This window comes from Peromyscus eremicus, chromosome 12 (assembly GCF_949786415.1).
Source record: "Peromyscus eremicus chromosome 12, PerEre_H2_v1, whole genome shotgun sequence".
NCBI lineage: Eukaryota > Metazoa > Chordata > Mammalia > Rodentia > Cricetidae > Peromyscus > Peromyscus eremicus.
The window spans coordinates 15342284-15367917 of record NC_081428.1 but is presented as its reverse complement, the minus strand read 5'-3'; the positions used below and the strand labels follow the sequence as shown (position 1 = coordinate 15367917).

The following is a 25634-nucleotide window of genomic DNA, read 5'->3' as shown; positions in this document are numbered from 1 at the left end:
GTTAAGAGCCCAAGAGGTCAGAGCAGTGGCTGAGAGCTGAGCTTACCCTTCGCTGCCGCTGCTGTCTTTTCCCTCAGCAAATGCACTACTTCCTGTGTATCTGTCTTTTTATAGACTTTCTCTTCGGCCTTCTCATTGGTTGTAAACCCAACCACATGACCTCCTTATCACTGCCCATCTATACAGACCTCCAGGTCTGCTATGGTTGCTATTGAGATTAAAGATGTGTGTCTCCATGCTGGCTGTATTCTTGAACACACAGAGATCTGCCTGTCATGTGATGGGGGATTAAGGGCATGTGCTACCACTGCCAGACTTCTGCTATGGCTTGCTATTAGCTCTGACCCCAAGGCAACTTTATTTATTAACATACAAAATAAAATCACATTTCAGTACAAATAAAATATCATCATAATTTTCTTAAAACATAAGATAATCTAAAAAGAAGATGTTATGTCCAGCTCTTCTACTGCTTATTAATATTGGCATGCTAATTATGATCAGCACTCTAGTGAGAGAGTCATCTAACAGAAACCAGTTGAGGAATGCTTCCTTTCTCATGATTTTAAAATAAGGCAAGCCCAGAATGAAGAACATTAGGAAGTGACTGCAAAATCTGGGGCTGCTATTGAATGGGAAGGCAAGTTGACTTATAGTGCCCCCCTGTCATTTAATTTTTGCCAATCATAGGACATCAGGGATGGTATTGCCCACATTAAGCACAATAATTCATTCCTTAGTATGTCTTTGTTTGAAATAAAATTATGAGGATCAAAAAGATATAAATTTATAGTGAACCCCATCAACTGAACATCCTCTCTATATATGTGAAAATGACAATATCCTTATATATTGTCATCTCCAAAATGAAAATGTCAGTATATAATACAACAAAATGTGAAGTTGGGTAAGCATGTGGTAGTCATTTTGAATTTTTTCTGAAACATTTACCATAGAGTCATCTAGAGTTAAGATCCACATGCTGCACTAACTACTCATTTTTTGAGCAAATTATGATTTGTATTTATTGTAAACTTCACTCTGTACATTAATCAGCTTAAAACAAACATAGAACCATTTGCTTCATTTAACATTCTTTGCATGGATAAACTCTGAAAATGGTCATTACAGAAACCTTTTTCAAAGGTTAAACAAGATCCATGTTAGAATTTAAACAAAAATATCAATTAAGAAACAGTCCTTAACACAGTAATGATAAACTCCATCATTCTCTTAAACTGATAATTTCCTTTGCACTAAAATGACAAATGCATATTATGATTAGAGTTATCCACTGACATACTTGGAGAGATTATTTAATTATGCTATCTTCTGCATTTTCACATGAATGAATTAAGAAAGATGTTGTGGCCAAATGCACAGCATTTTGCACAAGCTACTTAAAGAAGTAAATAAATCAAACAATTATTTCCAAATCACACGAGTACCCACGGATTGCACTAGAAAAGGCAGCAGAGGGAATCACCTACTTAGGCTAGTTATTTAATTTATCATGCTGACAGCATGAAATGCACGTCTCCGCACAGACTCTCAGGGAAACAGACAAGGCTTTGGAGCCTGGAATCATTGACTATTAGTAAAATGATGTAATAAGTTTAAAAAGTGCTAATGAAGTATTCAAGAAGAACTTCTCATTAAATGTATATAGTACATGAAACAAGGTAAAGTTATGTAGAAAGATTTAGGCACCAGTGTGTATGGACTTTGATTCATAATACAATTAGTGAATAGTTATGAGATACAAAATTAAAATTTGAGAAATATTAAACCTCTCATCTGAAGGCATGGTTTTCTTAAAAATAACTTGAGAAGATAAATATTAAGCAGACATATTTGGACAGCTGATATATATCTATATATATTGTTCTTGTTACATTATTCTTAAAAAATAAAATTAAATGTAATCATCTGGAAAAACTGCAAAAATTTCATAGAATGTTTTTATATCTTTTTTGTTTGTTTTATTTATTTTTTTTTTGAGACAGGGTGTTGCTGGAGAATTTCTCTCCAGCTCCCGCCACCAAGTCCCGCCAGTCTCAGAGCCCACTTATAAAATAAACACACAGACTCTTACATTATTTAAACTGCTTGGCCATTAGCTCAGGCCTGTTATTGTCTAGCTCTTACTCTTATATTTAGCCCATTTCTATTAATCTTTACTTTGCCACATGGCTCATGGCTTACTGGTACCTTACATCTTCCTTGTCCTGATGGCGGCTGGCAGTGTCTCTCTCTCAGCCTTCCACTTCCCAGAATTCTTTTCCTTGTCCCGCCTATACTTCCTGCCTAGCCAATGGCCAATCAGTGATTTATTTACTGACCAATCAGCAACACACTTGACATACAGACCATCCCACAGCACTTCCCCTTTTCTTTTCTTAAAAAGGAAGGTTTTAACTTTAACATAGTAAAATTACATATAACAAAACAATTATCAAGCAAGAATTACAGTTACAATATTAAAGAAGAGATCCTATCTATCTTCTATTTGTAAGTTTAAGGTTTTATATCTAACTTATCTTTTATTATAACTAAGGAAAATTGTAAGTATCTAGTCTTTAACCACATCAAAGACCTCAGAAGGATATACTACTACCTGAGAAATGGAGAAGGATATAAGCAACTTTTAGGAGTCTTGTAGGGTAGACAGAGACAGCTGGCAGCCTGGACAGTCATTCAAAGTTCTCTTGTAAAGTTGGGGCATCTGTCTTCAGCCCACAGGCCTAGAGTCTCTTACTCACTTTTCTCTGTGTCCTGTAGAATGTCTGGCAGTTTTCTCTGCAAAGCAGGAACCTGAAGGACCATTTTGTCAAGCAAAGTTCAGTGGTCACCTTTCTATGGGTCCTGCATGTCCAGTTGATCAAGCAGTCCAGGCAAGAACAGTTTCTTGCCCAAATGGCTATTTTTGTCAAGGTGAAGATAAACTCCATATGGAGTATCTTCGATGCCCATCCTCCTCTCTGAAGTAAATCGGTGCTGTCAGGAGCAGACATGTCTCACTGTCCAAAAAGTCTAAACTTTTAAAACATTTTAAATGCCATATTCTGTAGGTCTTTGAAGTGTTTGAAGACTACCTATCTATCTGAAATATATCTATGTATACCTAGAAGACTTAACTAACATGGCTACAAATATGATTATCATAGATGACTAATTATTAATCTATTTTTTAATTATCCATTATAATTTTAAATGAGTTACATAAACATAATACCTCAAACAAGAATAGAAATATATATACAGTATAACAAAATTAAGTTTAAACTTGTATCAATAAACTAAAATCTATAGCGATGTAAAACATTTTAAACAAGTTGTTACTCTTTAAAAGTAGGTTCATTAATCTACCCTTTCATCCTATCATATCTAAACTATCCCCTTTTTTTCTTTAGAAAGAGATTGTATTTATAATCAACCTGCTTTAAATAAAAATATTGGTTTTTCTCTGTCCCACACCAGAGGGCTCTTCTGATTTGGGACACAAGAATCTCTTAACCATTTTTTTTTTTTTTTGAGCAATATGTCTGGGTTTAGAGGGGGAGTGAGCCAATTCCATCTCTAAAGCCAGCTTGGTATATTTGGGAATTTGGGCGTAGCTTCTCTTACTACTTCCTGCTGGAGGGGGGCGCTGTATCTTATGGGGACACGAAGAAAATTTTAGGATCATGGAGTAGTCCATGAGGCTGTATCGTCTGAGCCAGTTGCCTTGAAACCATTCTGGATGTTGAATCATCTGGGCCATGGTGTCATTGGAGACCTTTCAGGGGGTCTTGGCTGGTCAAACCTGATGTATCTTAATCTGGAACAAATCCATAGTCTCTGGCTTTCTGTGGAAACAAGAGCAGAGACTCTTTTCCAAAGCAACATATCCTTATATCCAAATTTTGAAGTCAAGGTACCTTTAAAATATACATTTTGGCATAACTCAACAGCTTTTACAATCAAATGTTTTTCTGCAGTTACGAATATCAAAGAGAACATAATCCAGATTCTCTGTGTGGTAGTCATCTTTACGTGACTTATTTTTTTATATTAGCTTGAGCCTATTCCTTTTAAACTGCAGCCTTCTAAGCCTGAAACGGCACAGTGGCTGCTGGCTCCGCCCACTTCAGCTTCCCAACATGGCGGTGGTCCGCTTTTGCCAGCTCTGGGAGCCATAACTCTCAGAAATAGTGGGTCTACACTTTTACCAAAGTAGCGTGTAGCCCAGAAACCTCTTTTTTTGTTTTGTACTAGCAAAGGCTAAATTCACCACACAGTTTAATGTGCTACTTGCAGAGGCCTCATTCCCGCCATACTGCAGGTCGAGAGCACACGCTAGGAACCCGCCAGTAGCTCAAACCGGCAGCTGCCGCTCATTTGAGAGAGACAATTAGGAAGCTGTTTTTAGTTCCGTTTTAGAATCTTTTTTCTAAGTTTTTAGGTGGAAACTCTTGCCACCACGTTGGACGCCATTTGTTGCTGGAGAATTTCTCTCCAGCTCCCGCCACCAAGTCCCGCCAGTCTCAGAGCCCACTTATAAAATAAACACACAGACTCTTACATTATTTAAACTGCTTGGCCATTAGCTCAGGCCTGTTATTGTCTAGCTCTTACTCTTATATTTAGCCCATTTCTATTAATCTTTACTTTGCCACATGGCTCATGGCTTACTGGTACCTTACATCTTCCTTGTCCTGATGGCGGCTGGCAGTGTCTCTCTCTCAGCCTTCCACTTCCCAGAATTCTTTTCCTTGTCCCGCCTATACTTCCTGCCTAGCCAATGGCCAATCAGTGATTTATTTACTGACCAATCAGCAACACACTTGACATACAGACCATCCCACAGCAACAGGGTTTTTCTGTGTAGTTTTGGTGCCTGTCTTGGATCTCACTCTTTAGACCAGGGTGGCCTGAAATCACAGAGATCTGCCTGGTTGTGCCTCCTGAGTGCTAGGATTAAAGGCGTATGCCACCGCTGTCTAGTTGATGTTTTTATATCTTTTGTAGCTTCTATTTATTTGTTTTATGTCAGTAGAAAACTTTTCAAGAAGTCTATACATTTTAGAATTTTAAAACTTATTTTGTGTGTATGATTGTTTGCCTGTATATATGTAAGTGCAGCATGTGTATACCCTGTGCCCACAGAGGTTATTAAGGGTGTCGGATACCCTGGACCTGCAGTTATAGATTGCTGTAAGTCATCATGTGTGTTCTATAAATTGAACGGTGTTCCTATATAAGAACAATACATTGCAAGTTTCAGCAGCCAGTTTGATTCCAGCCTTTTCCCCTTGCCCTGAGTTTCTGCATTAACCATGAGGAAGTACTTCCCAGGAGATTTCACCTTAATGATGCTCATTTATCATTAATCATAACTGATTTTTCAGCCCTAACTAACTAGCTTCTTTTGTTCTCATAAAGCAAACGTTTTATTTTCATAAATCCTTAATCCAAAATATTACATGAACTGACCTGGAGAGTCATTGCTTCCTTCTGAAACCTCAAAATCTAAGATTCCAATCTCCACATTTCTCCCAAAACTTTTACCGCCTGTCTTCCACAGAACTGCCAATTAACCTTTGAGAACTCAATGGTGTTTCAAGCCCCAAATTTTAAACGTTCCTCCAATCCTTTCCTGAAACAATACCATCATATTCATGACAGCAACAACTACAGTCTTATTGTATAAATTTCTTTTCAAATTTTTCCATTGGTTTTGTAAATACAGTGATCAAAAGCCCACTGAGAAAGAAAGTAATCATTTCACATTACAGGTAACAGTTAATCATTCAAGTAGCCAACAGGTACTCAAGGCAGGCACTTGACTGTGAAGTGACGGAGGATTGCTGTTTATAGGCTTGTTACGTGGCTCATGCTCAGCTACCCTTTCCTTATATAGCTCAAGCCCAGAAATATCACTGCCTATGTGGGTTGGGCCTGTTTATGTCAATAATTCATCAAGAAAATGCCCCAATAGACATGCATATTGCTCAATTTAGTAGACGCAATTTTTTTTTGTTGTTGTTGTTGAAGTTTCTCTTTCCAGGTATGTCATGATTAGCCAGCCCAGGTGGTAACTGAGAAAGATACAAACACCTTAGGTTTCCCTAGGAGACTTATTAGGAAACATCAGAAACTGACTATGGGAAGTTGAAGTAGGTGCTGCCTTTCTAAAGATACCAGTTACCGTCATAAGCAATCCGTGTTCAGAACTAATGATAGAAGGAAAAAAATTCCTTAACATGGGTAGATTTTCTGGTTGTATTTTTAAATATATTTTCAATTGGAAGAGAAATACATCACTTTCCCCCTTCCTTTTATCCAACAACCCCTTCCAGGAACTCTCTCTCTGACCCCTCCCATGCACCCCCACTTACAAGTTGATAGCATCGTCTTCTTTGATTATTATTGCCAAAGACACACATATATAAATATGCACGCATGTGTATGCACAAATCATGTTTCAATTAACATAAGTATGTTGGTTTATTTGAGGTATAGGAAATGATTTCATTCTAATGTGCACTTAAGGAAGTTCTCATTTTAAAAATAGTATACTCTCTACAAAACCTTTGGCTTTTGTACTAAAAATAATATTTTCTAAAGTAAATATTTATGAATATCTGTAACAAAATAAAGCACTTACATATTAATTAGATTTCCAATTTTTTATGGAAAATATTTATTTACACATAATTACTGAAAATATTGTTAGTTATATAATAAAGTACAAATTGCTGAACAAAGATATTCATATTATGACAACTTCATGGAAGTATTCTCTAGAAGTTGCAAACCTGTTTTTAGATGACTTCAAATGACACATTAGACAAAACTTCTAGCCTCAGGGCAGCAAGTTTTCATATTACTTTTACAGTGTTTCACCCGATTTTATTATCTTTTGCCCACGGCAAATGATATCATTTGATATTTATATTTGTTTTCACATTTATTATGCCTAATTTGAAATGACTCAAAGGCTAATGCATTGAGCTGTCATGTACTGAAATAAATCTAAATGACTAGAATGTTGGAAAGGAAACGTATTTTTATGTAACATCTGTCAAGGCACCTTGTATTTATGTTGACTTGTCATATAAATTCGATGAGATGAATTTGTCTATCATAGACTCTTCTTAATTTAAAACAAAATAAAGCTATATCATTCATTGTTAAGTCAATTTATTAATTAAACTAGGGATATGTATTACTCTATTTGGTTATTGCGACAACTATAAGCAATTGGTAGAAATTAAGTAGTTTTAATAACAGTAGTGCAAATTAGCCTTGCGAAAATGTATCACAAATCTGAAATATAGATGGCTAGAAAACTGAAATTTTTCCTGTTTTGTACCTTCTATAGGTTCTGAGGGAGAATGTTCACTTCTAACTCTTGCAAAAGCCCTATCCTCAAATTAGAACAAATTCAGATGCTGGAAATTAGGGTTTCAGATTTTTGAGTGAAGAGCTTCATTCAACTCACTACATTTTTTTTCCCAACACAATGTGCTTCTATTAAGTGTTTGTAATTGTCAACCTTTTCTTTTAATAACCCAACCAAATTCCCCTCCCTCCTCTAGTTCCAGGCTCTCCCTCCACTTCTTTCCCCCCTTGCCCCATCCACCTCTCCTCCTTTTCTCTTCAGAAAAGGGCAGACCCCCATGGATATCAACCAGCCATGGCATATAAAGTTACAGTAAGACTAGGCATTTCCTTTCCTACAAGGTTGGACACGAGGCAACCTGGTTGAAGGAAGAGGTCCCAAAAGCAGGCAATGGAGTCAGAGGCCGCCCTTGCTCTCACTGTGAGGCATCCCAGAAGGCCAAGCTACACAACTGTAACATAATTCCAAAGGGCCTAGGTTAGTCCCGTACAAGCACCAGGATCGGTGGTTCAATCTCTGTGAGCCCCTATGAGCTCAGGTTAGTTGATTTTATGAATTTTTATGTGGTATCTATATGTTGAGAGCCTATTGTGTAAGCAAAGAGGAACTGCGGGGAGGATTCCAGAGGCAGAAGCTCAGGTGGTACCATGGATGAGCTTTGTTGACAATGATATTGTTCCTCCAAGCAGCACCCGGGTGTTCCCTACCTTGGGCATCATTCACCACAACTAACAGGCCACTGAAAATACTAAAGAGGAGGTGAAGCAAATGCTATGGCTGCTGGACACTCTCTCGAAGAAAAGAATTTTTCTGGTGGTTGAGCAAGTTACACTGGCTGATATCACAGTTCTCTACACCCTTTTGTGGCTCTATAAATAGATCTTGAAGACTTGTTGTCACCAAGCCTTCCCCACTACCAACTGATAGGTGCTTATCTGCATTAACCAGCTCCAGTTCTGGGAAGTCTTGTGAGAGGTGAAACTGTGTGAGAAGATGGCCCAGTTTGATGCTAAGAAGTTTGCAGAGAGCCAGCCCGAAAAGGATATCACAAGGAAAGAAAAGGGTTCATGAAAAGAAAAACAGAAGCCCCAGACTGAGCAGAAAGAGGAACATAAAGGCAGCTATCCCAGCTCCTGAGAAGGAGATGTACAAGTGTGAGCAGGCACTGCCTGCTGAGTCTTAAGGCCAATGATCCCTTAGCTCAAATGCAGAAGAGTACCTTTTTGATGGATGAGTTTAAACATAAGCACTACAATGAGGACACCCTGTCTATCTGTATCATTGCCATATTTTGGTAGCACTTTGCTAAGGATGGTTGGTCCCTGTGGTATGCTGAGTACTGCTTCACTGAAAAACTCACCTAGACCTTCCTCTGTTGCAATCTCATCACTGTAATGCTCCAGCGATTGGACAAACTAAGGAAGAATGCTTTTGCTAGTGCCATCCTCTTTGGAACCACCGATAGAAGCTCCTTTTGTGGCATTGAGGCCTTCCAAGGCCAAGCACTTGCCTTTCTGCTGACCCAAAATTGACAGGTGGACTACAAGTTATATATATATATATATATATATATATATATATATATATATATATATATATATATGGTGGAAACTGTGTCCTGATGGGAGGAGACCCAGACCCTGGTTCAAGAGTACTCTTCCTCTGAGGGAGCCTTCCAGCACGTGGGCAAAGCCATCAATCAAGGCAAGATCTTTAAGTGATCATGTCTTGCTGTTGCCTAGCTGCGTGCACCCACCGTTCAAGGAAGATGGGATCATTAAAGGAAATTGAACATTGAAAAAATAAGAATGTTCTCACCTAAAATTTATATTTTATCCCACTACAAATTATAGTACCAGTAATTTTAATGTTGAAGAGTAGAAAAAAAGGTTACAATGTGCAAGAGGAATTTGTCCAGTTACTACAACCAAATTGCTTTAATATTAAAATAAGAAAAAAATCAACCTAATATATTATCTAGAGTGTTTTAAGGATACATCTTCATAGATGATTCAGTAGATGTAGAAAAGATGTTTGATAAAAATCTAGCAATATTTCATTGAAAATATATCCAATAAATTGTCCTCAACGTGATGAAATACATTTATGGAATAGGCGCAACTAACTTCATATAGATGGAAGAATGATTTAAAAAAAATCTAAAAACCAAGAACAAAATAATGAGGTCTCATTTTACCATTCAGCACAGCGTTGAGTGCAATAAGTCAGCTGAAGCTATCATGCAAGAAAGAGAAACAAATTACATGATTGCAAGCAAAGTAAAACTCTATTTCTAGCTACCACTATCTGGTGTAAGCATTTTAAGGAGACTGCCATTTTTTTAAAGCTATATCTAAGCTTAATTTATAGACACATGCAATAAAGCAGAGCCTACAATTAAGTCAAGTCGTATCAACTTTATTCTTTCTTTGTATGAGTGAGAACATGCAATATATTGAAATCCAGATGAAAATAACAATGATGTTTCCTTTCATTTTGTCAGAAAATATGTTCATAGGGAGGGGCATGCACCAAGTTTCAAAGTAGGATAGTTAGTTCCTGAAATTTGAAACAAAGAAGAATGACCTCTAAAAGACGGGTTTTGATTGATAGTATCCCTTTCCGGAAACCACAGTAGAAGAGATCACATTAGAGGCAGATGCACCCTGTCTTATAGCACAATTTAAAACCTTAAACCAATAGCCATCAGAGTCTCCAAAGCACTGATGGTTTTCCTTGTTTTTATTTTTTTCTGAACATCATATATTTCTCAGAGTCCACATGCTAACTTTTAGTGAATCAAACATTCATGAATGGTCCTGTGGTTGCTTCATGAAAGAACTTTGAGAGAAAATGAAGTTTGATTTTTTTATTTATTCATTTATTTTGACTTTTATCTTTTAATATTCACATGTTTATATATTGTGTGTTTTTCAAAAGCACTAACCATTCCTTTTCCTCCAAATGCTCCCCCATTCTCCCCTACCATTTATTTTCCAAACTTCCAAAATATGCTCTTTTTCCTTTTCTTTTCTTTTTTTTTTTTTTTTGACTTTTTTTATGGGTGTTGGAAAAATGGTCAGTTTCTTCAGGTATCTGAGCTCTGACAGGTTATTCTCCTGTATACATCCTCACACAGGGAACACTTAGTGAACCAGTGAAAAGTACATTTTAATTCTCAATCTATTTTTATCATAATATATTCCCTCAAAGACTCACACTAGCTAATGAGTGACCCAAAGAACTGTCAAGCTTTTAAAGAGTGTGAGAAAAAGATTCCTAAAGATTCCTATACTCTCTGTAATTTCTCAGCAACTGTATTTTGACTTTTTATACTTGTAGCCAATGTGCTGTGGTCACCTTACGGAGCCGTTCATGCCCCGTTCTGACTACTAGCAAGTTTGAAACCCAGATCTAGTGTGCCATGTCATGGGTGGTATGTCACTTGTCAGGTACAGGGAGCCAAAAATGTTGCTTATGTTCATGATTGCAATATACATGCCATTCCCATAAAGCATTATTTCCTATTACTCCTCTCAAGTTTGGCTCTTATAATCTTTCTGACCTCATATGATAATCCATGGGAATTTAACAAACAAGAGGTCATTTCAAGCTGGGTGTGGCGAATGCCTTTAATCCCAGCACTTGGAAGGCAGAGACAGGCAGATCTCTATGAGTTTGAGGCCAGCCTGGTCTACAGAGTGAGATCCAAGACAGACACCAAAACTACACGGAGAAACCCTGTTTCAAAAAAAACAACAACAAAAACAAACGAACAAACAAACAAACAAAGCTGCACATACACAAATGGAACTAAAACCTTATATTGGCATTGACACCAGATGTATTTTTCTTGATGCATTTTTATTTGTTTATTGTATGTGCACAGGTGTTGTATCTGCATATATGTCAGTGTACCGAATGCAATCCTTGCCCAAAAAAAGTCCAGAAGAAGAGGTACAATCCCCTGGAATTAGACTTACAGAGATTTATGAGCCACCATGCTGATGCTGGGAATTGAATCTGGGTACTCTGAAAGAGCAGCCAGGGCTCTTAACTGCTAAGTCATCTCCTCAGCCCACAGATTAGTTTTTGGAAAACATGGAAGCCAAGTGGAGTTATTTCTTGTAATATTTATATTCTGTGTTGTCAGCTTGATTTGTTTTAGAATCACCAGTAATATAAGAGCATTCCACTACACATGCGTGTGAGAGCATTTACAGAGAACATTACTCATCAACAATGAATTGGAGATAACTAATGACTACAGGAAGACTGAGATTTATCCTCTCCCCTGGATGAACTCCTTACTGGTGGTCAAATGCTCTGGTCAGCCATGAAACCCATATGCATTCAAACAACAGAAATCTCTCTCTCTCTCTCTCTCTCTCTCTCTCTCTATATATATATATATATATATATATATATATATATATATATATATGTCTGTGTATGTGTGTGTGTGTGTGTAAGAATAATAAGCAAATAAAACGAGGCTATCAATTTAGTGAAATAGAGAGGGTAGCTGGAAAGGACTGGAGGGAAGAAAGGAAGGAAATGATGTAATTCTATTTTAGTAAAAACATTTAAATGAAATATATATATATATATATATATATATATATATATATATATGATACAATAATCTCAGTTTCCCTCAAAAAGGCAGACCTACTCTGTGTATGCAACTACCACCCATGAGGTGGGCTACTGAAATGAGAAGGAAAATGCAGAACACCTGTTAGTGAGCTCTTTCTCTCCATCCCTGTTTCCCTCCCTCTTTTCCTGCTTTCCTCCCCCTCCTCTCTCACATTCTCTCTCTCACTCACCCCCCCTCTCTGTGATGACCAGCTTATTTGTTTTATCAGGTCTTCCTCTCACAACAAACAGAAAACTTTTGACTCTATGAGAAAAAATAAAACTTGTTTGATTTGATCATTTATTTTGATCATATATTTTGTTTCATCAGTGGAAAAAAAGTTAATAGGAACCATGGCCAAGTCATTGAAGAAACTGTTGAAAGATCTGTATGGAGGAGAGATTGGGAAAGTGTCACTGCTGATGAGAACTGTCACAGAAGACTGTCCCAACAAAAATCTTTCAAAAAAGACCACTGGATTCTTACTCAAAAATTATGTCAAGGGCATCAGCTACCAACTGCCTTCCAATCTTGGAATGATACTCATTGTTTTTTAGCCAATAACAATTATTTTGAAACTATATTTACTATTCCTTATTTAACCTTTAAAGTTTTTCATTCTCTATTCTACTTACCACCATGAATGCACAAAATAATTATTGTGTTGTGTTTATGACTACCACAATATTACATACTGAATGAATTTACTGTTCTCAGTGAGTTTCCAGTTTATATCACAATAAACAATTATGTAAGTGAGACATCTGCACATGAAGTCATTCTTAAATTATGATTCAGGTTGAATCAACTTCAGAAAAATACATCAAGATCAGGCATATCTAGTTATCCTTAGTTGGCTTAAGAGGAGGAAGGTAAGCCCCTACAGCTGAAGACACCATGCACCTAAGACACAGAGCCTAGAAACCCTGTGCTAGAATTATCTTTAAAATTTTCTCCCTGATGACTGTTTTCCATGATATCAGATGCCTCCTACAAGCATTTTACTTGTTATTCTTACTCAGCTATAACGCCTATGACACACAGTAATGACAGATATGGCTCTATAAATTTTAGGTTCATTCTACTTTGGTAGAATGGCAACTGTGTCTATTTCCATCCTTGTATTTGTGTAAATTTACATGTGTTTCATTCATCAAAGAATTTTTTTCTGTAAGAAATATTATTAAGCATGATTTTCATAGGTAATTGCATATACTCATGCTGAAATAATAAATTTAGCTTCAATTTATTTGAACTGGCTAAATTCATTACACAAAAAAATTAGAAACTTATTTTTCAGTGTAATTTTGATTTTATTTTGAATTTAAAACAAAATGAAAAACTGAACTTGAAAGTATTTTCCAAAATTATGGACTGCAGTCTAGCTGTTGGTCACCAATTAACATAACTCATATAATAATTTTAACAATGAGAGTTTTAAAGTTTAATAAAATTTAATCAAAACATATAAATTCTGTGAAACATTTTTATTGAAAATAAATATATTCTGACTATGATTTCCATTCCCCCAACTACTCCCAGATTCTCCATACTTCCCTACTTCCTTAAATCTACACCCTTTCTTTCTCTTATTAGGATCCAAACAGGCATCTAAAAGTAATAACAGCAAAATAAATTTAGATAAAATCAAAGCAAATTAGAAAAGTACAAAAGAAACAAACAGAAGGAACAAGGCCAAAGCAATAGCTCAAGAAATACACATGGACTCAGAGAAACATAAATTCACACACTCAGAAATATCATAAGAACATGATTGAGAAACCACCATATAAATGCCATGGACTTGTATGGTTCAAAAGTAAGATAAAATAAAAGAAAGCATTACCAGACAAATACTCCCACAGAATGCCATTGAATTTGTTTTGTGTTGACTGCTCACTCCTTAGCATTGGGCTTAAGTGATTTTTGTAGCTAGTGAGATTTCTTTGGAGGAAACTAATCTTACATTTGCAACTGCTCATGAGTTGGTGATGGCTGCTGAGTGAGGTATGAGGGCTGTGTCCCCGTTCTCTGCTCAGCGCTGCAGCCCCATCAGGCTTTGTCACAGGTCATGGCTTGAGCTCTCAGGCAGAGTGCTGCTTGACAAAGTTCCAGCGAAATTTTGCCAACAGGTTAGGAGCAGTGGTTTGCACAATGGGGAGTTCTGTGTTTATGCAGCCACTGTGGAAATATATTCACGTTCCCGAGGGAAAGCTTTGAAGACGGGGTCAGAGTCTGAGAGGAGAGTCACAGTAGGAAGAGTCTTCCTAGTGCCCCAAGGACTTTGGTACCTATATAGAAGATTTTGACAAATTTCTTATTCAGCTCTGCATACAAGATGGCATAAATATATCCATTACCCTACACAGGAGCCTATATAGAGGGCATAGGAATAGTGTAGGCTGATGGGGAAAAAAAGTGAGAAACCAGAATCTTCCTTTCTGGGAGTGTATGAAAACCACACGTTTATGTTACAAAACTGAGGAACAGAAAAAATGCTGTAATTGGCCAGGCAAATGTTTATTATGAGATATTTTGTAAAGCCTGAATTTTAGAAAACATCAAATGATTCTACACATATCTTGGTGAAGTAAAAATAATTTCAGACTAACATATTGTAACCACATGAGCAGCCAGCCTAGACAAAGGCTGTAAAAAATAGAAGGTCCTATGCTTTGCAGACCCTGAGAAATTTGTAACTTCCTGATTTGACAGAGGCTGTCCAAAGATGTTGTTTCAGATAAGACTGTCTGTTTTGTACTTTGCTTAGCCCTGGACATTTAATAAGGAAGTGAAAAAGAGATCCAGGGCTCTGATGCTTGCCAAATGACTTATGTAGACAATATGCCATATAAATAGAAAGAGAGACAGAGAGAGAGAGAGAGAGAGAGAGAGAGAGAGAGAGAGAGAGAGAGAGAGATAGAGAGAGAGAGAGAGAGGTAGAAAGTGAGAGAGACTGAGAAAGAGAGAGACAGAGAGAGATGAGGGAGAGACAGAGAGACAGAGGCAGAGGGAAAGAGAGAGAGAGAGAGAGAGAGAGAGAGAGAGAGAGAGAGAGAGAGAGAGAGAGAGAGAGAGCTGCAGAACCATCAGATGTGCATTCATCCCTTTCTTCCTCCACTTTCTCCACACCTCCTCTTTGGGACCTTAACCCTGCTGATGCTTGGCTTCCACAAGGTCTAGACCTGTGTAGACCCTCTGCATGCTACCAGTTGTAGATGCAACAGTCTTATTAAATAAGAAACACAGAGCCAAATGAGTTAAAATAGTTAACAGCCCAAGAGGTCAAAGCAGTAGCTAAGAGCTGATACTAAAACCCTTTCTTACCCTTCGCTGCTGCTGCTGTCCTTCCCCTGAGAAAGAGGCCTACTTCCTGTGTATCTGTCTTTTTATTGACTTTCTGTTCTGCCTTCTTATTGGTTATAAACCCAACCACATGACCTCCTCATCACTTCCTGTCTATAAAGACCTCTAGGTCTCTATGGTTGGTACTGAGATTAAAGGCGTGTGTCTCCGTACTGGCTGTATCCTTGAACACACAGAGATCTGCCTGTCATGTGATTGGGATTAAAGGTGTGTGCCACCACCACTCAGCTTATGCTATGACTTGCTATTAGCTCTGACACCCATGCACTTTTACTTATTAACAGACCAATAAAATCACATTTCAGCACAAATAAAATATCACCATAACCAGTCTCTGTGAATTCATATGAGTATCAATCAGCTGTATTTAGAAAGCCTTGTTTCACTAATGTTTTTCATCCAGTCTAACTCTTCCAAACTTTCTGCTTCTTCTTCCTCTTTTTTAAAAATATTTATTTATTTGAAATCCCAAATAATGTCCTCTCCCTCCTCTCTTCCCAGTCCTTTCCCCACATCCCCTCTGCACCTCTCCTACCCCCATCCACACCTCCTCCATTTCTATTCAGAAAGGGGTAGGTCTCCCATGGATATTAACAAAGCATATTAAGTCTCAATAAGACTAAGCACCTCACATTGTATTAATGCTGGGTAAGGCAATCCAGTGTGATGAATAGGGTTCCAAAAGCCAGCAAAAGACTCAGAGACAGTCCCTTCTCCCACTATTAGGAGTCTCACAAGAAGACCAAGCTCCACAACTGTAACATATATGCAGAGGGCCTATATCAATCCCATGCAGGCTCCAAAGGAGCACAGCTTATTTGATACTGTGGATTTTTTTTTTTGTGATGTAGTTGATCCCTCTGGATCCTACAATTCTTCCTCCCTCTCTTCAGCAGGATTTCCAAGCTCAGCCTAGTGTTCAACTGTGAGTCTTTGCATCTGTTCCCACCAGTTGCTGGATGAAGCCTCTCTGATGACTATTTGGCTGGGCACAAATCTAAGAGTATAGAAAATATAGTTAGGAGTCATTATATTCACATTTTTTTCTCCAGTTCTTTTTTGGTCTACCCTAGGTGTCTGAGCCACAATATCCTTCAAAATAGCCACAAATAATCTAAAATATCTTGGTGTAACTCTAATTTAACAAGTGAAAGAACTTTATGACAATAACTACAAGTCTTTGAAGAAAAAATTTGGAGAAGATACCCAAAGATGGCAAGATATTCCATGCTCATGGATAGGTAGGATTAATATAGTAAAAATGACCATCTTACCAAAAGCAATCTACAGATTCAATGCAATTCTCATGAAAATCCCAACACAATTCTTTACAGACCTTAAAAGAACAATACTAAATTTCATATAGAAAATAAAAAAAACAGAATTGCTAAAACAATCCTGTTTGATAAAAGAACTTCAACTTCAGGAGGTATCTCCATCCTGATTTCAAGCTCTACTACAGAGATACAGTAATAAAAACAACATGGCATTGGGATAAAAATACAGGTGGATCAGTGGAATCAAGTTGAAGACCCAGATGCAAAACTACATACCTATGAACACCTAATTTTTGACAAAGAAGCCAAAAGTATACAATGGGGAAAAATAAGCATCTTAAACAAATATTTTTGGGTGAACTGGATATTAGGATGTAGAAGAATGCAAATAGATCAATACTTATCACCCTGCACAAAACTCAAGTCCAAGTGGATCAAAGACCTCAACATAAATCCTGATACACTGAACCTGATAGAGGAGAAAGTAGAGAATAATTTTGACTGCACTGGCATAGAAGACAACTTCCTTTTTCTGCCTCCTCTTAAGCTGATTCCCCTGAGCCTGAGAGGGAAGGATTTGATGGATACATATCATTTAGTATAGAGTGTTCCAAGCTCTCTCACTTTCTGCATTTTTTTCTAGTTGTGGATCCCTGTATTAGTTCCCATAGTTCCTTCAAAACAGGAGGAAGTTTCTCTGATTATGGCAAAGTGAGATACTGATCTGTTGTTGTAGCAGAAGCTCCTTTAGGGGTATTTGTATTGCAACGTTTCTGGAGCAGAAGAGTAGTAATTTGTATTCACCTAGGTACATGGACTATCCAGTTTCAGACTCATAGGCAGCTGAGTAGAATCAGGGACAGATTCCATTTCACAGAGTAGACCTTAAATCCTATCAGATTAATCCCAAAAGTTATGTGCTGCTATCGCACTTGAACATCTTTTAGGCAGATCATAGTGTAGATCAAAGAGTTTATATTGTGATTATTCTTTACCTTTCTTCTTTAGTAAGTACAGAGTTCTTTCTAGCACCATGAACACTAGTTAGTAGGGGTGAAAGCTCTAAATAGGCACCAGCTGGACTTCTCTGTGTTCAATGAGAGCAACCAATAGTCTTGCCAATAACATTTTTTTTTCGGGGAAGGTGGCTTATGTGTAACTCATTCCTGAGACTACAAGCTTCATTTGATGATAAGAGATGTCCATTTGGGGCTCAATATCCCCCATTATTGGGCAGTTCTGCTTAGGTCACCTTCATAAATTTATATATTTTAAGAAACTTCTAGTAGTATATTAAGTTTCTATAGGATAGTTCAAATGTCCTTAAGTTTTAGCTGTCCCTTCTCATATTTTCTTGCTCTCCCCCCTCCCTGTTTCTTCTTCCCCATTTGATTCACCAGGCTCAGCCTTACTAATCCATCCATATCTATTTGATTTCCCCTTCCTAAGGTGGTCTTATACTTTCCTCAGTCCCTTACTCTACATCTAACCTTTGTGGTAATATAGATTAAAGCCTGCTTATAGAAGACCTAACAGCAAACATAAACATATAATTGAATAAATACAACTTTGGTACTGTCTTTGGTTACGTCATAATGATGATTAGCCTTTTTCTTCTTTTTGTTTGTTTGTTTTCATTTACCTAAGAATTTTATGTGTTAATTTTTTATAGCTTTGTAATAGTTCACTGTATAAGGTTACCATATTTATTCACCTATTGACAGTCATCTCTTCTGTTTTCAATTTTTGAGTATCATGAATAGAGCAGCAATGAAAATGGTCTCTATAGTAAGATGGGGAATCCTTTAGATATATTCGCAATAGTGGTATGGATATATCTTGAAGAAGGTTTATTGCTAGCTTCCTCAGAAACTGCCACACTGATTTCTACAGTGGCTGTACCATCTTTTCACTCCCATCAGCAAAGGATTAGTATTCTCCTTACTCCCCATCCTTTGCCAACATGTGCTATCTTTTGTTTTATTGACTTTGGCCCTTTTGACTGGTGTAAAGTGAGACTCCTAGATCTTTTGAAGTACCACTAAGAATTAACATATAAATTATATTTATATGAACTAGAAATTCTTCCTCACTTTCTTCTTCCTTCCTTTCTTTTTTCTTCCTTCCTTCCTTGGTTCCTTTCTATCTCCTCTCCTCCTTTCCCTTTCTTAATTTCTAGGTGGGCTTGCAAGTGCTTTTCACATCATACAAGGACACTGATGTTACAGGCACGAGGAGCCATGTTTGATTTTAAGTGGATGTTGGAGATTCAAGCTACTGAGTAAGAAACTGTCTTACATTTAAAGACCAAGTTGTCTTACCTTCTGGGCCATCTTTCAATTTCAAGGTTTTTTTCCTAACATTTTTCAGTGATGTATGTGCTCTGTTGATACATCTCTTAAGTATTAATTATTTCTACAAACATCAATTATTTGTCAAGTAATGTGCTGCCATATTTTATATTAATATTGCCTTTTAAAATCTGGGGAAAGTGTTTTACTATGTCATCAGGAATGGCCTTGTACACACCATGTCACTGATGCCAATTTTAATTAAAAGATGCACCTGACTCAGCTTCCTGATTTCTTACCTCAAAGGTATAAACTACCACATCCAAGTTAAGTTGAACATGGTCATTTCTGCACAGTATAGCGTATGATAAAGTCACTGGTTTTTTAAAAGAGTCCCATTACATATGAGAAAATATAAGCAATTCCTCTCAGTTTCTATGTTTTGGTCACTTTAACTTGGTATTGAGCATTAGAAACTGAGAACTGAAAAATTTAGTGCACATGTAATTTGAGCATTAGTGAGAATGTTAGAAGTTTGTAAAAATTAATCATTTCATCTATTGCTATGACTATCTCTGCTTCTAACTTGCTACATGTAAACTTTTCATTGGATAATTAAATAGAAAAACATACATCAAGAAAATATATTATCTATCACCATATCTACATGTATATACAAAACATACATACTTCTATACTTCCATAAACTAAAATCTAAAAGTGTTTCCCATTCTTTTCATTACATTTTAAAAATAATTTCTTGAGATTATGCTATAATTATATTATATTATGTTATGTTATATTATATTATATTATATTATATTATATTATATTATATTATATTATATTATACCCCTTCTCTTTTCTCCCTCCAACACTTCCCAGGTACTCCTCTTGCTCTCTCTTAAATTCATGCCCTCTTTTTAATTGTTGTCAGAGTTACACACACTACTTGGGGTGTGTGTTCCTAAATATATAAATAATCCTTCTCACTTCATACAATGATTTGTGTATCTGTCATGCTCTTTGAAGAGAAAGGGACAGCTTCAACACGGAATCTCAGCTTATTTTATTATGGAAAACCATGAGATATCATAAAATTTTGAGAAAACTAAAAAACAGGACAAAGTAGAGATTTATATTCCTTTCAGTAATTTTTCAGCCAGGTGGTGGTGGCCCATGCCTTTAATCCCATCACACAGGAGGCAGAGGCTGGTGGATCTCTGTGAATTCAAGGCCAGCCTGGTCTACAGAGTGAGTTCCAGGCCTGGCACCAAAACTACACAGAGAAACCCTGTTTTAAAAAAATCAAAATAATAATAATAATTATAATTAATAATAATAATAAATTTTCTTCCTTCCTTTCTTTTAGGATATTTTGAAGGTTTTAATCTCTAACAATATTTGGGCGACACTACAGCACATTTATTTGCCAAATGGATTTAGCTTTTCAGATAACTTTAGATTCAAAGAAAATTTAGAATTATGCTAATTGTAGCTCTATGTTATTCTCATAAATCAGCAAAGCACATTTATAAATCATATGAAAAAAAGTACCTGCAATTTATACAGCTGCTAAAATTATATCATTAGTGATATATATGCACTCAATTTAAGCTCCAGGAGTCCAATTGATGAGAGAGAGGAGGGATTCTATGAGCAAGGGACATTGAGATCTTTATTGGAAAAAGTACAGAAACAACTAGCCAAACTAGTGGAAACACATGAACTGTGAACCAATAGCTGAGGAGCCCCCATGGTACTGGACTAGGCCCTCTGGATAAGTGAGACAATTGTTTAGCTTGAACTGTTTAGGTGGCCCCCCGGCAGTGGGATCAGAACCTGTCCCTAGTGCCTGAGCCGGCTTTTTGGAGTCTGGTGCCTATGGTAAGACACTTTGCACAGCCTTGGTGCAGGGCGGAGGGGCTTGGACCTGCCTCAGCTAAGTGTGCCAGGCTCTGCTGACTCCCCATGGGAGACCTTGCCTTGGAGGAGGTGGGAAAGGGGGGGTGAAGGGGAGGAGCAAGGAGTTGAGGGGAGTCTATGGTTGGTATGTAAAATGAATAGAAAATCTCTTAATAATAATTATAATAATAAAAAGAAAAAATTATGCCTTCAAATAAGGTCATCTTCACAGATAATGAAAAATGTTTTGTTCGTAGGGTGGGTTGAAATTCAAGCTATGGTATTTTTAGTTCTATGAAGCATATTCTAAGGAAAGCCTATCCATCATTTACATACATGCTTGGTACTTTGATTTATTAACAAGTAAACCTTCAAATTTTCAGAAGCTGTTTATCTTTGTATTATGTAGAATGCTATTTAATTGATTCATATTTGTAACACAAATGTGATCATGAAGGAAATATTTTAAATGTCTCCAAGATGAGTCATTTCATAAGTTTTAAAGCATACAGGATGTATTAACATTTAGAAACCAAAAGTTTGTCTCTTTCTTTCCTTCAATATTTGATGGCAAGAAAACATACCATTCTCCCCCACTTTGATAAATCATGTCCTTTGAAACAGCCGTGAAGTGAACCATCACAAAGGAAAACACTCCACTGAACTGAAAAACAAACTCTGATTGGGAAAGCTAATGCCTCAGGAAAAAGCAGGTTTTTCAATCTCTGGTTTCATGTCTCCGTGTGTCTTTGACGGATGATAAAAATAGCTAAAGAAGCTGAATTTTAAACAAAGTACCACAGTGGCTTAAATGCCATCACTTGTTTGTTTGCTTGCCAGCTGAAGTGTTAAAGAATTCACCAAAAGGCAGACAAAATGTCGAGTATCAGGACACTAAGGAAAAACAAACCCATTAAATATATCATTTTGTTTTTTATTTCCCCATGGCAAATTAGATACAGTTCATAAGCTTTTAATGTACTTAACAAAAATGACCAAAGAATGAATGTCCTTCATTATACATATATTACTATTTCTGTGATATCTGAACAAAATCTAATTTTATAATAATAAAGGGATTAAGGATGTATATTTAATATATGTTGTGGTTGAAGCTCCACCTCAGCCCCCCCCAGCACCCATATACCCAAAGAATCTGGAATGTTCTGGTGGAAGTTCCACCTCAAGACCCTGCCCTATCTCTCCCCAAACCCTGTCTCATTTCAGAAAGCCTGCCAAACATGGCTCCACAAACAGAGGGTGTTTAAGGTCGCATACAAGACTTTGCATCATGGTTCCTCCTCATGACTTTTTCCTTTCTACTGAGGCCATCTAGGAATGGTCTGCTCAGATTAAACCTGGATTTACTAAATCTGCCAGATCTGATTTACTGCATCAGTGGTGTTACACACAGCTAGGGGATTTAAACTTTTCAATATGCATTATGGCTATTTTGTTGTGTCATGCTTACAGCAGGTATGTATATATAAAATTCACAAAACATAATTCATTAATGTAATAAAAAGTCCTTTGGGAATGTGTTGGCTACAAAGCATGAGTTAAGAGACATTTCTACTTTGAATGGTTGATATTGTCTTAGAATATATGTTCATGACTCTAACTGTGCAGCTTACTTTAAACATGAAATCAATACAAGGATTAGAGCAATTTAAAAGAGAATTTAAATGTCAAAAAGGACAGGACTAGAAAGGAATCTTAAATAAAGTAAATGGAATGGATATGACTAGAGAGATAAATGTGAGAAAGATGTGAAGAAGGTGAGTTGATTGACCAAGGCCAAACAACCAAAATGAATAAACTTCTTTATCAGAAGTTCCTGGTAGACAAGATAAAGGCAAAAGTTAGAAACAAATGAGCAGGATTGAAGACACAGAGAAAAACAGAACCAAGAGGGTAGATATCCACTAATATTGTAAGAACATCTTAGATTGGTGGTTTTACACATTGAAAATTCAAGCTAGGAAGTCTTAGCATTTTCTGTCTTGCTTACATGAGCAATTGTGGTTGCTGCAGTGGAACTATGCTTTATGGGGCAATAAACAATATACAAAGATCTACTGGAAACTTTTGAATTGATCCTGGATAGTACTAGTAGTAGACTATATCACCAGAATAGATATTGAGAGGTTTGTAGTAGTGTTTTATGGATATTCTAGCTATTATATTCTGATAGAATACGTGCAGGTGTGCCGAAAGGAAAAAATATACTATTTTCATACATGTGTGAGAGGAAAAGAAAGAAAAAGATAGTAATTAGAAGGAGGGGTTGTAGGAGTGAGAGGAAAAAAGAAAGGAGAGAATATTGGTAGTTAACTTTCCATGCTAAAATATTAGAACTGCTCACACCACTCATTTCTAAATGTTATCAATTGAGGAAGGGAAAATGAAACATAAAGAAATATATGTAATATATAGGGTTTTATAGTTTTATTACACAGAAGGCCAGTAAAATATGCAAATCATTTCAAGAGATCAATTATTAAAAGAGAATACATAATTCAAAGCAGGGGCATAGAAGCATAGACCTATAGAAAATATGGATGTATCTGTACAGAATTGAGATAAGATTAGGTCAAACAAAATGAGATGTCTTCTCTATTAGTACAGCATGTGAAGAATGAAATGAAATAAGAGAAATGAGGAGACCATAGATTACTGGAATAGCATAAGTCCATACTATAGCAAAATTAGCTTGAAAAGCCCAATAGTAGGGAAGAAAGACAGTATTTTATGGCCCTTAACCCTTTTATTATTTCTTTTATTTTTAATAATAATGTTGAAAGTTTTGTGTAGGAGTACAGTTAGTGTTACAGCTCTGGAGGGAAAGCTACCCTGACTTGTTGGGAAGCCAGACTGTATCTAGAGCTGGAGCCACAATAGGACAGCTCAGCTCTGGAGGGAACGGTTGCCTGACTTGTTGGGAAGCCAGACTGTCTCTAGAGCTGGAGCCACAATAGGACAGCTCAGCTCTGGAGGGAACGGTTGCCTGACTTGTTGGGAAGCCAGACTGTCTCTAGAGCTGGAGCCACAATAGGACAGCTCAGCTCTGGAGGGAACAGTTGCCTGACTTGTTAGGAAGCCTGGCTATAAGTAGAGCCGCAACAGGCCAGCTCTGGAGGGAAAAGTATCCTGACTTGTCCTGAGGTCAGGGGATACCTGAAGCTGGAGTGTGGCACGGGATGGTCTCTCTGCAGGATATAGCAATCCTGCTCTTCTCCTAGGAGAGAGCCCTTACAGCTGAGCTTTGCTCTGCCACCCCACCCCACCCCAGATCCCCCCACATAAAGGGACTTGCCTGCAGATCTCTGCTTCTTTTCTCTAGCGCAATATGTTGCTTCTTCTGCTTCACTCTGCTAAAGAAAAAAAAAAAAAACCTGCAGAAATGTAGCAATTTCTCCAGCTCCAGGGAAAAATTGTTGCTTTTTTTCTGCTCAGCCTCGCTCAGCCCCAATAAGGGAACATCTCAGCAAGATTTTTTTTCTGCTTACTACGGCTAAAGGTACTTCTCAGCAAGGTTCTTCCGTTCATTGCTGGTGAATGAAGATCTTCACCCAAGACTCTCTTAAAAGAGATTTATTTTTGGAAGGAGGAGTCCAGAAGAGTGGCTGTCTCTGCCAGAGTGGGAAAAGACAACCCATAACTGAACAGGCAGAGGGGCTTATATAGGGCTTCTTAGGGTCAGAGTTTCTCCAAGGAGAAGATTTTCTGCTCAGGGATTGGTTGGTTTGGTTGGTCGGGGGTGGAGTTGGCTCTGGCTTCAGGGCCAAACTGTGTTTCTTTCACATTTCCTTTTTTAGCCTTTGGCTCAAATTTTAGGGCTAGGGAATAGTTCTTTCACAGGCTCTGATTTTAGGGACAAAGTGTGTTTCTTTGGCTCTGGTTTCAGGATCAGGGTGTGTTTCTTGGGTTCTGGGTTCAGGGCTAAAGTGTTTCTTTCACTAGCTCTGGTTTCAGGGCCATGGTGGGTTTCTTTGTCTGGCTGCTTTTTTCTACAAATACAGTACTTTTTGATCATCTCTACCCCTTCTTTCACGTTCCAATTCTTATTATTTCCTACCCTGCATCTTTCTGTCAAATTGATGTCCTCTTCTACTTTGTGTGTGTGTGTGTGTGTGTGTGTATGTGTGTGTGTGTGTGTGTGTGTGTGTGTGTGTGTGTGTTATTTGTTTGCACATGAGTATATGGTTGACAAGTAGGGATCTTAAGCAATCTGTCAGAGTTTTGGTCCTTGGAGAACACTGACTACTCCACCCTCAATAACCATTATTTGCCTCTAGCTTCCCAATTATGGGAAGGGTTTTGTAAGCCTTTCCCCAATGTAGAATGCAGAATGGTATGTTTTGGGTATGGTCATGATCAGGGACTGTGCAGACAATCATAACTGGTGCACTGTATTGGTACAACATTCCTGCCATGTGCAGAAGACACTATTTCTCAGCACTGCTCCTGGCTTTAAATTGTATCACCCCTCTGAAGCAATATTTCCTGAGATGTTTCTATAGAGGGTGATCTCCAGGGTCAGTATCTCCAAGATTCCATCTTCTGTGAAGAAGAAGAAGAGGAAGAAGAAGAAGAAGAAGAAGAAGAAGAAGAAGAAGAAGAAGAAGAAGCAGCAGCTTCTGGGTGAATCATAAAAGCTACAGAAATCTACAAGTATAAAGATAAATACATCAAACAGTCGATATTGTATCTGTTTATCAAAACAATAGTATTAAGTGCCCTCTAGGGTCTATGACATCTCTCCACTT

General features: G+C 37.3%; 1 pseudogene; it reads left to right on the top strand.

Annotated features, from left to right (window-relative positions):
- Positions 1-7961: 7961 nt before the first annotated feature.
- Positions 7962-9108, top strand: LOC131922861 (elongation factor 1-gamma-like; annotated as a pseudogene).
- The last annotated feature ends 16526 nt before the right edge of the window (positions 9109-25634 follow it).